Genomic DNA, 15,970 nt, shown 5'->3' on the forward strand with positions numbered 1-15,970 from the left:
AGGAAGACTGGGTATATGTGTTTCTGAGTTTGAGGAAACCAGGCTTAAAGAAGAATACGGAAAAATTATAATGTGCCTCCACTTTCATACTAACCAGGACCTTCCTGCACCAGGGGTGTCTCGGTGACACACAGTAGAAGTCAAGCCATATCTCTGATCACCCAAGTTACCGTGAGAAGTTTTTTTACTTAGTTTTACCAACATGCAAGGGAGTGACACAAACACACTCCACTCCACCAAGGGTCCAATACTAGTCTGTGGTCAAAAAAGCCCATTCTACCAAAGAAGCCCATTCTGCTGCTTCTTTCTGCTTCCAAGTGCTACTGCCTTCTGCTGCTCCAGTGCTTGCTTGTCTCAGCATGCCTCTATCTGCATGCTTCTATTCCTGATGTCCCAGGGTGATTCAGAATGACTGCCTTTTATCTGCCTTAGACATTGCAGCTGTGGCTCTATGTGGCAGTCATTGATTGGTCCAGGCCTGTTACTGGGTAAAACGGGGAGAGAAAGCCATGGCTCCCTCCATGCTCCACCCCCCCACAGGCCTGCAATCACTTGCCTAAGGTAGAGCACAACAGTACATTTGCAAAGTCTCTTCCTTGTGGTTGTTTGTGGGATCACAAACTGTCACTTACCTGGCAGTTTGCTGTGGGCTCACCACAAAGATGAAGCAATGCTTTTTGCTTTTTGTTGTCAAAGAGTTTCTGAAGTTCAGCATAGTGCTCTCAATATAGCAAACACAGGGCAGTCCTCAGAGAAGGGCAGCCAGCTCAGAATTCAAGGGAGATGCTTTCAGGACAAAGGGGCTCAGTATCAAGGAGGACCCTATGCCATCTTGAAAATGGCACTGAATACCAGAGAGACTTCCCCATCAGGAATGAAGAACCTGTTCCAGCAAACAAAGATGCTCTTAAAACCTCCATCTTGAATGTCTGGTGAATAGTAAATTTCTCTTTCCAATCAATTCTCCATGCAGTTTGGTTTTTAGTGTGATGCAATGGTGAAAGACTATGCACCAAACTGCCCTCTACTGCTTACAGTTAAACCTTTGCAAATGCTCACAAGCAACTTCTCTACTGAACTCCTAGGATTGTCTTGGAAGGATAACCTGGCCTGAACCATGAACCTGGATGAAGCTGTCCCTACCCCAAGTCTGAAACCCTGGCTAGTTTTTCAGGATCTGAGCATTCATCATGTGATATGTATTCCTGGTTATTAGGCTAGGTGGCTGAAATTGGTTAATCCTCAAGTCTCCACAGAGATTTTCCTTGTAAGTGTGATGATTCTGTGAAAATATGACAACCTTCTAGCCACTCTCAAAGTCCTGATCTCCCTTTTAGCTTGCAATTCTTCATCTCAATCCATCAATCAATTGTATTTATTGAACACTTACTTTGGACAGAGCACTGCAATAAAAGCTTGGGAAAGTACAGTATAACAGAGTTGATAGACACTTCCCCTGCCCACAAGGAGCTTGCAGTGAAGAGAGGGAGACAGATGTAAAATAAATTACAGGTATTTACATAGGTGCTGAGGGCCAGGTGAACAAAGAGCACAAATCCAACTGCAAGGGTTACACAGAAGGTAAAAGGAATAGGGGAAATGAAGGCTTAGGAAGAGGAGGAGGAAATGTGATTTTAGTAAGGCTTTGAAGGCCTGTCTGATATGTTCCAGGTCAAAGGCAGGACATGGACACGAGGTCAGTGGCAAGATAGACAAGAATAAAGTTCAGTGAGTAGGTTGGCATTAGAGGAGCTAAGTGAGCCTGCTGGGCTGTAGGAAATAGACACACTAAGGTAGGAGGAGGGGGTAAGGCGATTGAGTGCTTTAAAGCCAATGGTAAAGAGTTTCTGTTTGATGTGGAGGTGGATGGGCAACTACTGGAGATTCTTTAGGACTTCTGTTTTACAAAAATATCCTAGGCGGCAGAATGAAGTATGAACTGGAGTCGGGGAGACAGGAGGCTTATATTAATGCCTGTCTCCTTCTTTAGGCTGTGAGCTCATTGTAGGCAGGGAATGTGACATACTGTTATACTTTACTCTCCCAAGAGTTTAGTAAAGTGCCCTGCACACCATAAGTGCTCAGTAAATATGAATGACAGACTGGCTGACAGGTCTGCAAGGAGGCTGATAAAGTAGTTAAGGTCAGATGGGGTAAATGGTTGGATCAACACAGTAACAATTTAGATGGAGAGGAAAGGGCAGATTTTAATAATGTTGTGAAGGTAGAACTGATAGGATTTGGTGACATTGAATATGTGGGTTGAATGAGAGAGATGAGTCTAGAATATTGCTTAAATAATGGGATTCTGAGACAGCGATGGGAATGTCAGAGGAAAGTTCATAGTCTCTTGCCTCCAGAACACTTCCACTTGATGGCCCACTGACACCTCAGACTTAACATGTCTAAAATAAATTAGTCATCTTCCTTCTTAAATCCACTTCTCCTAAATGTATTATTTCAGTGAATAACATCACCATTCTCTCCCGGAATCCCCCAACCTTTCTATCATAATAATAATAATAATAATAATAATAATAATAATAATAACAATAATAATAATAATTATGGTATTTGTTAAGCAATTACTTTGTGCCAAGCACTGTTCTAAGTGCTGGGGTAGATACAAGGTAAGCAGGTTGTTCCACGTGGTGTTCCAATCTTAATCCCCATTTTAAAGATGAGGTAACTGAGGCCCAGAGAAGTTAAGTGTCTTGCCCAAGGTCACAAGCAGACAAGTGGCAGAGCCGGGTTTAGCACCCACGACCTCTGACTCCCAAGCCCGTGCTCTTTCCACTGTGCCATGCTGTTTCTCCACCATCATCTTTGACCCCTCAGTGTCCTTCACCTCTCATATTCAATCTATCTCCAATTCCCACCTATTCTTCCCAGAGAGCATCTCCTGGATCTGTCCCTTTCTTCCCACCTAAACAGCTACCACTGGTATGAGTTCAGATCGTTGTCTGGCTAGACTATTTTATTAGCTTCTTCACTGGTCTCTCTGCATCCAGTCTCTCCTCTCTCCAACCCATACTACATGCTGCTTGCTGGGCACAGGTCATCTTCTTGAGGCATCACTCAGTCTCCATCTCTCTGCCTTTACAACTCTCTACTGATTCTCCATGTCCTTCTATATCAAGGAAACACTACTTAAAATTGGCTTCAAGACTCTGTACCAACTCTTGTCTTATGCTGTCAAGTAGTTTCTGACCCATAGCGACAGCGTGGACACATTTCTCTCAGAATGCCCTGCTCTCCATCTGCAATCACTCTGGTAGTGTATCCATAGAGTTTTCTAGATAAAACTATGGAAGTGGTTTACCATTGCCTCCTTCCATGCAGTAAACGTGAGTCTCTGCCCTCGACTCTCTTTCTTGCCGCTGCTGCCCAGCACAGGTGAGTTTTGACTTGTAGCAGATTGCCTTCCATTTCCTAGCCACTGCCCAAGCTAGGAATGGAATGGGTATGCCACTGCTTGACTCTTCCTTCTGTAGTCGAAACTGGTAGAGTACTGGAGACTCTCCAAGTGCGACCCTGAGAGGGGGCTGTGCCAACTCTCCACCCCTTAAATATCTGCACTCTTCACCTACTATTCCCCAACTCATTCTCTTCATTCTTCACAAGCTCACCTACTCTTTATACCCTGCTCTAGATTCCTGTTTCTATCTCACCAATCATACTGTTCCCAGTGTATGGAATTCCCTCCATACCCAAATCCAACAGATCACTACACTTCCCATTTTCAAAGCCATCTTGTAACCCACCTCCTCCAACATGCTTTCCCTGACTAATTTCCAGCACCCCAATTCATATGAACCCATCTATATCACTTATGAGTTTATTTGTGTCCATCCTCTGCATTTCTGTATGCATATTTATTATGTATTTTAGTGACTGAAAAAATTATGTTTATCTCCTGCATTAGAGTAAAATTCTCGAGGTCAGGGGATTTGTCACTTGCTTATTTTGAACTTTCCAAGAGTCTAGTACAATGACCCACACCTAGTGACACACAGCATGGCCTAGTGGAATGAGCACAGGACTGGGAATCAGAGGATATGGATTCTAATGTGTCCAATCTGATTTGCTTGTATCCACCCCAGTGTTTACTACAGTGCCTGGCACATAGTAAGTGTTTAACAAATACCACAATGATTATTATTAACAATAAGTATATTATTATTAATACTCATAATTCTGAGTGTTATTAAAAAGGATAATCATGGCTCCACAAATTGCTTGCTCCATGAATTTGGACAAGTCAAACTTTTCTGTGCCTGGATTTTCTTAGATGTAAAATGGGAATTTGATACCTGTTTTCTCTTTCCTTTAGATTGTGAGCCCTAAGTGGGACAGGGGCTGTGTTTAACTTGATTATTTTGTTTCTATCCCTTCACTTAGAGTGAAATTTGGCACACTGAAGCACTTAACAGATATCATGATTATTACTACGAGTAGTAGGGTATTTTGAAGCACCAAACCTCTTCATTTGGATGAAACGGAGCTATTTCTAGCAAGGTGCCCTTCCAGTGTTGCACTGGAGAGGTTTGTTAGGGATCCTAATGATAGTTATCTCCACTTTCCTCAAAATGTCTCCTCTATCACCATAATGAAAAGCTGGCTTTCATGTAACCAGTGGTGGGTTGGCAAAACTAAAGAGATTTGGAGCTTAGCATATTGCTTCCAAAATAAACAGTTCTCAACACTACAAGTGAAGCCATTTACATTGTTTCCTGCAACAAACTCCTGAAATTGCCTCAGCCTCCTGATAAAAATGAAGGTTAACACAGAGACAGTCCAGCACTTTAGCATTATGCCTTCCATTATGGATGAGATACTGTAAGTATAGAGCATTTGCCAGGATTCAACAAAATAAACTTCATTCCAAATCTAAATAAGAAAACCCCTAAGTAAAAGTCATGATGATTTTTAAAGTCCCTATATCCAATGATATATCTGTTCAAATTTCTAACAGGCAGAGACAAGGCTGCTTAGTCGCCTGAAAAATCTTTTCCCCAGTTTGTGGATAATGGAGGAAATGCCTCAGAATTTTTAAGATGCTCACTACACTATCCCCTATGGTGCTACTAAAAAAGGAGTTGCTGCTGTTATTACTTTAAATTTTAATAATCCTGAGTTCCACAATACGAGGAAAGAAAACAAGAGATAAATTTAGTATTTGAAACTAAGTAATCATAAATTTCAGGAAAGAGCTGTTAGGAAGAAACAGATTAGGAAAGGGTCTTTACTCAGATGAGGTAGAACACAATAACAGCATATAATTGGCTGATTATGGTTTCAGAAATAGATGAACACACCCTTGAGATATATCTATATAAAACTGAAAATATTGGCATTCACGCTCTTGGTTTTGGTTCCCCCCCATTGCACCAAATACCCAGAGCTTCCCTGTTTTACAAACCCAACATCCCTTTTTCAACCACTTCTCCTTAAACTCACCTCTTTCCCAGTGTATTGCCTTCCCCAATCAAATCCAATATTTTTTTTTCTGCATACATTGCTTATTCACCTCTTTTTTGAGTCCAGTCTCCCCTTTCTGTGTCATTTCCTGCCTGTACTTAAATATTTATTATCTGTATTTCATTATTGTTTGGCATTTGGCAAGTCATTCCCAGAAAGTTCTTCAGCACAACTCCCATTCAGGACACATCTACACTCATTGTTTTTATAAAGAAATAATTGCACAGCACCAAGCAATGTATTCAAATCAAATATTGTAAATGTGATTTTTCTCCTAGGAGGACATTATCGGCAAAGTAATTGAAAAAATAGTGGTCAACCTCCCTATTTGCTCTTAAAGCCCTCTTTCAACTGCTTTATTTAACTGCCTTGGATGGAAACTCAGCACAGCTGAGCTATAAACAACAAAAACCCCCACAGTTGGGATTTAGAGATTGCTCCATTCAATTAAGTAACAGCTCCCCCTGCTGATGGAATGATTTGCCCACACAAAGCCATATTAATGAAGATGGTCCAGTTGAATGCATTTGGCCAGGACAAAACTTTCATAAAGGCAAGATGATTAAAAGATAGATTGTCCACTAGGGTTGATGTGGAGACATCTAAAAGGGGTAGGGCTTCTGACTTTCCTAGCAGAGTAGCTCAGAATCACCCCAGGATTATCAGTGGCCATAAGATGGACAAGGAGGAAGATTTTGCAGACTTCTCGTTTCCAACAAGTCTTTGAAACTGCTGATCTAAAAGACTCCAGCAACTCACTTGAGACTCATTTTCAGTATGGCTAAAGTTCTGAAACCCAGACTGCAAAATCTCAGGAAGCAGCTGGGTTCCTAATTAAAACAAATCGTTAATAGATTTAGCAGGCCAAAATTATGCTTTTCAATTAAAAATGCTATTTCCCTGGGTGTCTGTTTGTGTGAGTGTGCGTGTGCATGTGGGCATGTTGTGTTGTGTACGTATGTACAAGCAAGCAAGCAAGATTACCATTTGCTAGTATTTAAGTATTCAAGAACAAAAATTCAAAGACTAATAGAATCAATTCTCAGTTGTTTTGAGATCCTCCTTTTCTCTCTTCATGTGTTTCAGTAGAAATTTTGGATGGAGCTGTGATTAATTCAGCAGCCTTTCAAGTTCATGAGTTTTAAACTTTCTTTTAGGTGCCCTTGAAGAAAACTTCTTTTCCACAAGTGGGTGATGACCTGTTTTTCTCAAAGAAATTTTTCAAATAAGTGGAAGAGAGCATCCTGATTCTCAAATGCCCAAATTTCAATCCCAAACCAATAGGGAATTCTGTCTCTGATTGCACCAATTAAGTGAATCTAGTCTCCCCAAACACAAATATAATCTTCACACATTATTGCTCTCTGGAGCGATCACTTGTGAGATAGTAGTAGCCAGAAAATGAGGAATTAACTTCTTATAAACTGTTAGGATCAAGCCCAGTGTATTTTACTTCCCTCTATGGACTGTGGGGTTTTAGACTAAGAGATTAATTGATTTATCAAAGGTTTCACAGAGAGAATGCATTAACTCCTACAGCTAACTGCTCCCAACCTCATCTCTACCTGGAAGTTTATCTTCCATTTGTTTCTATTCCTTGCTCTATGAATCCTTCCAAAAGGGAAGGTATGCTTGAAAAGCTACACATTTCTCCACAATATTTGTGAAATATTTGCTCCACTAAAAAGCCAACTTCCCCTAACTGAATTTCCTGAATTTGCTTTTATTTCCTTAGGTCATATATGAGTCCCTGGTAAAAGAAACAAATAACCACAACCACCAGAACACAAACACCCAAACAAAAATAAGCTTTTCTTTTAGCTAGAAAAAGTGAACTTTAGAAACTGACCCATCCTAGCTTGCTTTGAATTTTATGTTAAAATTTTATGTTTTCCATGTTTACCTCTTGTGGTTTGCCATCATTCTCAGCTTAAACTCTATTCTCTGCCATTTCAAAATCCTGGGCCAGCTTTCTCTTTTTTCATTTTAAGAGACTGGGTTCTCAGGTGTTAAAATCACAGTACAAAAGGTCCAACTCACACCAGAAAAAGACAGCTGTAGTTGAACAAGAATTATTGAATGCGAAGAAACACAGTTGATCCAAATGCCTGGTATTAAAACATTATGAAGTGTGTTGAATCTATCTCCTTGTTATTCTGCTTTGAACTCATTTTGGGCCTTCAAATTACTAATGAACTATGTTTTCTTCCATTCTGCTCTTACTGGTGGGTGAAACTTTCTTGCCACCTTAAAATGGAGAGACCAATTCAGGTCAGTAAGAGTAATACCATCTGGCATTTTCATAGCATAGTGCCTTCTAGTCATTAGTGAGTTAATGTACATACCATGGCTCAGAGCTAGATCAGCATTATTATCTTCTTTTTTTTTTAGAAGGAAGTTAAGCTGGGGAGACTTAACTTGCCCAAGGTCAAACAAGCAAGTCAGCAGCAGAGCCAAGATTAGAACTCAGACTTCTTGGCTCCCTGTCCAATGCTCAGCCCATCAGGATGAAGCAACTAGAGTTCACTCACACCCAGAGATATTAGGCACCTTTTGGAACAGCAGATTTGCTAGGGGTAGATTCCAGGCAGCTGTTATTATTTTATATGGGAGCCAGTGCTAAAGAACCCAGCTGCCTCTAAGATAGTTGATGGCTGTGTCCTTTGAAATTTTGTCAAGATCTCTATTTGGCCCTTTTCACAAGTAGAAATTCACACTTCACCCTGACCGTTTTTGCAGATCTGAGTACCAGAATACTGGACTTGCATAGGTACTGTGCTCTTAATGAACCAATCAGGGATCAAATACATTCAGCCTGCCCTATTTTCCTCACTGCTCAAAATATGTCTAATGCATTGCTATGCAAAGCACTGGGGAGTGTATGTATGAAAAACATAAATTCTATTATGCTAAAATGTGGTAGTCTGGAGAGATTTGTTACCTAGAGGTGGGTGGTGAACACTTTATGACAGTTTGCATATTCCACAAAACCACTGAGGTGGAGAAAGGTATGGAAAGGAAGGAGGAGGGTTACAGGAACACTGCAAACTTGATAACACTCTCCTCCAGCCTCAGGGAATTTAGATTAGAGCACAGAACTAGATCGGGAAGGTGGAGAAAGAAGGAGGTTATTGAAAACTAGGAGATTCTGCAGCTGGCTCTGGGACTATATGACCCTGACACATAACTTTTAGTGAGTTGACTATATCTCACTTCCTGTAAGTGCCTGTCCCTCATACTCACTTTCAAGGACTTGGGCAATCTCCTTTTGTAAATAGAACAATGCTTTATATTTCTCTATTACTCTAGAGTGACTATATCAATAATGCAGGAAACGCATCTGTCCGGCACAATGAGATTATTTTTCTGATTTCGTTTGACAGTTATGGTAATGGTTTGGCAAACAATCTACACCACTATCAATGACTGCAGATTACAGCTGTTTTTAAAAATCTCAGCAGCTCCTGGAAACTTGGAAGATTGATTGCATGTGGAGAGAGAGGCAGAAAGACATGCCATAAGCTTTTATGGTGGAGAAATTAACTCTTTTTCCGTGCTCAGAAAGCTTAGGTAATTTAGGGGAAAGCATAGCTCACTTTATGGATGTGCAAAATACATTGAGTTTGAGGGGGGAAGTGATTATACCATCATCCATCCAGGAAGCAGTCTTCATAGAAATATTCCTAACAGTAGCAAAAGGGTGGAAAGGTGGCTTGTAAACTCAGAAATAACCCATGGGATTTTTACCTTGATAAATTTCCAATTTTTTTCCCGCTAATTTCAAATAAGTATACATGGTTAGACCCAAAAACAATACTTCAGGTGTTTAAGTCTTGTTCAAATATAAAAACTACAGACGTTGCTGAAAATAAGAGTGCTGACAGAGAGACTTCAAAAGATCAGGCAATGGCTGAATTCATCTCATCTACTAAAGAGAGTGAAAAAGAACTTGGGGGAAAATTGATTTTTTTTTAATTTGGGCTATTTAAATTTTAATAGAAAGCATTAGCATTTTCAAGTCTTAGAATTTAACTACAGATCTAAGCTGCCTAAATTTGTAATAAATATATTTCTCTTCTTCAGTACTCTAGTTCTCTGTGAATCTTTCTCTAGTTGAGCTGTTGCAATAAAATGATTATGCTGATTGTGCTCTTAGCCTGTGACATTGGCCCTTTGCCAGTCATTGTTACCCAAAGAGAGAAAGATGTAACAATGGTCTTGGTAAGCTAGCCAGTATCCTAAAGAACAGGGTTTTATTTTTTCTCCCCGCAACTTCCCACCCCTTAACGGGACAAACCAACTGAAACAGGAGTGGTAATGATGTCATGTCTTGGCCTGTTCAAACTCAACATATCCAGGTGAGTTCATTTTTCTTGTGAACTCTTAACCCAGGCCCCAATTAGTATCCCATTAACCTCCTTAAATATGGAATTGCTGAGATTCTCAGAATACTCCAAAATGGTCTATTAGCTACCCCATTTCCTGGCTCCATCAGATGAAAATGCCAAAGTAGGTCACTCAACTGAATTACCTTGATTAATTTCAGCTATCTGTACTTGGGCCCATGATGTCATCCAAGGAAAGGGTGATATTAATTTGACACAGTTCCTGCAACAGATGAAACAAGGATTTTAAACACAGAATATTTATAAGAAACTGATTTAATAAAACACATGTTCCAAAATTGCTCAGTTAACTGATCCCATGAACAGTGAACTCCTTGAAGTGTATGTTTAATTTATATGCTCTCAGAGAAGTGTGGGTGAGCTACTTTGGGGATCCAATTTTTTTTATTATAAAAACTCTACATCTACACACAAATATACGCATAAATACTTGACTGTTAGAAGCACTCTTTGCCAGTCTACTCTGTTTCCTGCTGTACTCTCAGAATGCCATTTTCAAATATGACTGACTTTTGCTAAATCTAAAATAAAATGATTTGGGATTCATAAAAGTGTATACGCTCATTTTGAATTTAATGATCCAACTGTTTAAAAAAAATATTTTTGGAGGGAGGAAACCAACCTTTCCTAAATAAACAACTTTTCTTCATGTTATAGCTTACATTTTATTGTATTTTCCTCAGAATAGTCAAGTTGAATTTTTATATATAAATTTGCTTCAGAAAAGCATTAACAATTTAGGGTACAAAATTATAATATAGAAATTAGAAAATCCCCAAACTGAAATTAGAAGTATAGAACTTTCTGTCAAGAATTATTTTTCATAGGTTGATATTCTATTCCAGGTTTATTATTTATGGTAAATTACAATACATCCGCTAATTCTGTTTAACATAGAATATTTGTGTATTTGTATTTGTGTATACATTACAACAGGAACATCTTCACTTTAATGGCCCATGTTGTTTTGAGTGAAAGCAAGTGAACACATTCAAAGGGTAATTTTCAAAGTAAAACTGTGCTTCCCATCTCTTAAACTTTTCATTTGTCCTATTCTATTTTGGCATGCAAGTTCCCTCTCTGGCAACACTTGGGACAAAGACCCCTTTTCTAGTCCCAACTGATTATGGATTGTCTTTGAACTTCAAAGATTCCACTTCAGCAGACTCAGAGTTGCTGTGTAACACCAAGATACCAAGGAATGCTGACTACTAGCTTCTGGTGCCATAGCACAGCCCATAGTAAGTGCCTGCTAAATCAGTCCAAAGTGCTGCTTTCCATTTCCTTTTTTAAATGACTCAGTCATTAAACATCAAACAAATTTAGCTACTGCAGAAAAGTCCTTTAGCTGGCTAGAATATCAGTGGTAAACTCCTCAGTTTTAGGAAATAAATAAACAGATACATAAATAAGTAAAAATAGCCTGCCACTAGTGTGAAGATTGAAAACTGCAGGTGTGTATTTATGCCGGTGAACCAACTACAATGTTTATAAAGACAATAAGACTTCAGGATCCTGAGTCTTTGCATCTAAGCTTCAGGTCAGAGACAGATGACTTCACTCAAGAGATTTATTACAAATGGGCAAAGCTTTGGAGTTGTGTCAAGGTGTGCCCATTTGTCAGCAGAGCCTTTTCCCCCTAATAGTCTGCCTTCAGGTTTCATGTTTCCCTTGATCAATCTATCAATTCATCCACTTAGGAAATTATGGAGACTAGAATTCTTCAGCACCAAACAAACAACAAAAAATACACACTAGTTACTGAAGCAGGTATATCTTTGTCTCTTGTGTAATAGATAAATAAATGTGGATCTTAATGCATAGGGAACATCTATTGGAATTAAATAAGAGCAATGCCTTTCATGATTCCTACAAAATGACCTACTCTGAGCAACCACTGTGGTTCATGAGGATGGTAGGAGTAGCTGAGGTTCCTAGTCTTCCCTGTTCCTGCCGTTGTTGTCCTACTTCTTACAGAGTCCCTGATGTTACAACCAAAACTCTGGAGAGCCATTCAAGAAGTGGGGTAGCAGAAAAGATAAAAATAAAATTTCAGTGCTATTTCCTCTCTTCTCTATGAAGAGCCAGAAGTGGATCACCAACAACAAGAAGAGGTATGGAAAAAAAAACAACCAACAGCCTTGACTGTAACAGTTTCAAGCAAATAATGGAAGCAGAATGGAGGCTGAGGCCAAGGTCTAATAATAATAATAACTGTAGTTTCTTTTCAATTGCTTACTATGTGTCAAGTACTGCATTAAGCACTGGACTAGGTACAAGATAAGCAGATTGACAGACTCCCATATGAAGCTCACTCTTTAAGGGGGTAAGAGAAAACATGCATATAACCCCCGTTTTACAGATGAGGAAACTGAGGCCCAGATAAGTGACTTGTACAAAGTCACCAAGCTGGAAGAGGCACAGTAAGTGATCAATAGATTTGATTGGTTGATTGATTGATTAGGACTAGGTAAGAATGCTAACTACTGTTTCTGCCATAGGTGACACTGTTACCACTAAAATTTCCTCAATGCTACACTCAACCCCCACGATATATTGACTTTGGAGAGTATCTTCTGTATTCCTTTGTCTTCTATGTTGGCCCACAACCCTGTCTTGCTAACCCTTTAAAATCCAGACAATTCCACTCTCAACACTGATATACAGGAATATCATTTAACCACAGTATATAATACCCTAATGAAAATGGTATTCTGTATATTCCATATAAACTGAAACCGAGAAAACCAGATTCAGAGGTAGTAAGGGAATATTAGGCCTTTCTTAATTCCTTCATTTTCTCCCTTCTTTCATCATAAATATTATGTATTGAGCTTTTACATTGTGCAGAGCACCTGTACTAAAGACTTGGGAGAGTACAAGAGGGTACATTGACGTGATGCCACCTCAACTCTTGCATATTATTTGTCAAATATCATCCCATAACTGTTCTGAGGATCAATGGCTTACAATACGTATCATTCTTGGCTAAGTACTACCAATATATCTTAACTTCAGGGCAGAGGCAGCTGACAGTGTACATCTGTTATAGGATTGTGTTTCTAAAGCTATGCTTGTTATTTATAATAATATCTTGCTAGAGCAGTAAAAGAATGAATATCAGCAGAGCTTCACATACAAAGAAAAAAACACTATATTCTATCACCAAATCAGAGAAGTGATTAAGTAATAATTCAAAAATGAATAGCTTGTATCATTTGCAGTGTGTGTGTGTGTGAGGGTGAGGGTGTGTAAATCAGTGTCCTTTGGTATCAAAGATGATGCCACTGAGGTTTTCTTGAGGTGTTAGTGTAGGTGTAGTTAAGATGACAAATGCATGACAAACCTGAAAGTCTAGCTGGACCCACTTAAAGATTGTGTCTTGCTGTACTTATGCAATTAATATTTGTAGCATCTGATGCTATTTTTGTTTTTTCACCGTATTGTTATGCCAATCAATCATTCATATTCGTTGAGTGCTCACTATTCTAAGTACTTGGGAGAGCACAATATAAGAGAATTAGCAGACATGACCCCTGCCCATAATGCCCTTCTCAAAACCTCTATTCAAGAACTACCCTTCTTCTAAGTACTGTACTCCAGACTAAGAAAACAAGCATTATCTACTAAAAAGCCCAGTATCATGCAGCATATTTTGAAAGTCTGCTTCACTGTCTTTTAAATGTGTACACTGGCCTTGCTATAAATCCCTGCACCACCATATCTCAAAGAGTTTTCTCCCATAATGCCAATCAATCAACTAAACAATCTGTGGTATTCACTGGATAATTACTGCATGCAGACACTGTACTAAACAATTGGGAGAATACAATGCAATATAATTGGTAGGCACCAGCCCTGACAAAAAGGAGCTTACAGTCTTGAGGGAGACACAGACATTTAAATAAATTACAGATAAGAGAAAATGGCAGAGTGTAAGAATACATACTGAAGTGCTCTGGGGCTGAGGGTGGGGATCTGTTCTGAGTGTGTAGACAGTGTAGAGGGAAGGGAAATCAGGTCTTTGTCAGGGAAAGCCTCTTGGAGGAGATATCATCTTAATAAAGTTTTGAAGGTGGGAAATGTGGTGGTCTGTTGGATATGAAAAGAGAGGGAGTTCCAGGCCGGAGGGATGATTTGAGCAAAAGGTTGGGATAAATGTGTTTGAGGTATAGATTGTCATTAGAGAAGCAAAGTGTGTTGGTTGGGTTTAAGTAGGAAATCAGCAAGGTATGGCAAGAGAGAGATTGCTGATTGAGTGCCTTAAAGCTGACAGTAAGAAGTTTTTGTTGGATGTGATGGTGGATAGACAACCACTGGAGGAGAGGGGAAAGTCAGGAAGCAGGGAGGTCAGTGAGGAGGCTGATTCAGTAGTTATGATGATATGTGCTTTAATCAGCATGACATAAGTTTAGTTAGAGAAAAGAGGGTCAATTCTGATAACTGTAATTTTGTGAAGTACTTACTATGTGCATTATACAAGGTCCTGGGGTAAATATACAATAAGCAGATCAGACACAGTCTCTGATCCACAGTTTAAGGGGGAGGGAGTACTGGTATTTAATGCCCATTTAATGGATGAGAAAACTGAGGCACAGCAAAGTTAAATGAGTTGCCCAAAGTCACCCAGTTCCTCTGACTCCCAGGCCCATGCTCTTCCCATTAAACCACACTGCTTTGACTCTCAAGTTTAATGACTGTATTCCAGAATTTTTTGTGATTTTTGTCTTGCTACTCAATGGCAAAGAAGGTGTCATTCTCCCTTACTCCCTTCTCTCCTTCTACAGCCCAGCCCACACCCTCCGCTCCTCTGCCGCTAATCTCCTCACCGTGCCTCATTCTTGCCTGTCCCGCCGTCGACCCCCAGCCCACGTCATCCCCCTGGCCTGGAATGCCCTCCCTCTGCACATCTTCCAAGCTAGCTCTCTTCCTCCCTTCAAAGCCCTACTAAGAGCTCACCTCCTCCAGGAGGCCTTCCCAGACTGAGCCCCCTCCTTCCTCTCCCCCTCCCCCCTCCCCATCCCCCGACCTTACCTCCTTCCCCTCCCCACAGCACCTGTATACATGTATATATGTTTGTACATATTTATTACTCTATTTATTTTATTTGTACATATTTATTCTATTTATTTTATTTTGTTAATATGTTTTGTTTTGTTCTCTGTCTCCCCCTTCTAGACTGTGAGCCCGCTGTTGGGTAGGGACCATCTCTATATGTTGCCAACTTCTACTTCCCAAGTGCTTAGTACAGTGCTCTGCACACAGTAAGTGCTCAATAAATATGATTGAATGAATGAATGAATGAAAGGTAAAACATGGTTTCTACAGCAGGCCAGGATTCATATTCACATAGGAGACTAAACACTACATGGTTCTGAAGAGTTTTGAGGTCTGAAACAATGGCACATCATCATCCCACTTTGCTAGTGTCCCGAAGGACATGATGGCCTTCTTAATTTGTTTCTTTATTTCTTTATGCATCATTAAACAGTATAATGCCTGAGCCATTGAATGTCGTTCTCTGTAACACTTAACTTGTCATAGTTTAATGCTTGCAAGTGGAATCTTTTACAGATAGTTATGGAAGAGAAGGAATCAGTAGCTAATCTGGAAACCTTTCTGATTCTAGTCCCAGAAGGAAAGCCTACTTTTTATTACAACTCATCTGAAGTCTGGTTCCACTTCACATTTGTGATCCTGCCGAGCTTCTATGCTGTTGAAAGTCACTGCTTTTTTTTTTTAGTGCTGTTACCTCCACAAGCTAGAAAGGCTTGGTTTTACTGTGGAGACATTAAGAAAGATGAATTTTCCAAAATGAGGCCAACTAGTGAACTGTGATAGCAATGTAATTCCATTACTTTCCAAAGGGTTGAGTCTGTTACAACCATTCAAGTGTAGCATTGCTGAACCTTAAAGAGGAAAAGGATAAGGTATATGTTGGTGGGGTTTTTTTTCTTTCTGCTTTGATGGAAGAAACATAAATAGTGGAAAAGCTGTTGAGTCAAATTCGGAAAGTCCATCTATCTTTAAGATCCTTATAGTTTCTTGGTGCTTTTTAAGGAGATTCAAAGCATTTTTTTCTC

The 15,970-nt window shown here is 39.6% G+C and overlaps 1 non-coding gene across 1 annotated transcript; it reads right to left on the minus strand.

The window, feature by feature from the left end:
• Nucleotides 1-3,406: 3,406 nt before the first annotated feature.
• Nucleotides 3,407-3,544, minus strand: LOC119929170. The gene has a single exon (XR_005451308.1). It is a non-coding gene; the product is annotated as a small nucleolar RNA SNORA7 (small nucleolar RNA).
• Between the last annotated feature and the right edge of the window lie 12,426 nt (nucleotides 3,545-15,970).

Source organism: Tachyglossus aculeatus, chromosome 5, assembly GCF_015852505.1.
Source record: "Tachyglossus aculeatus isolate mTacAcu1 chromosome 5, mTacAcu1.pri, whole genome shotgun sequence".
Taxonomy (NCBI): domain Eukaryota; kingdom Metazoa; phylum Chordata; class Mammalia; order Monotremata; family Tachyglossidae; genus Tachyglossus; species Tachyglossus aculeatus.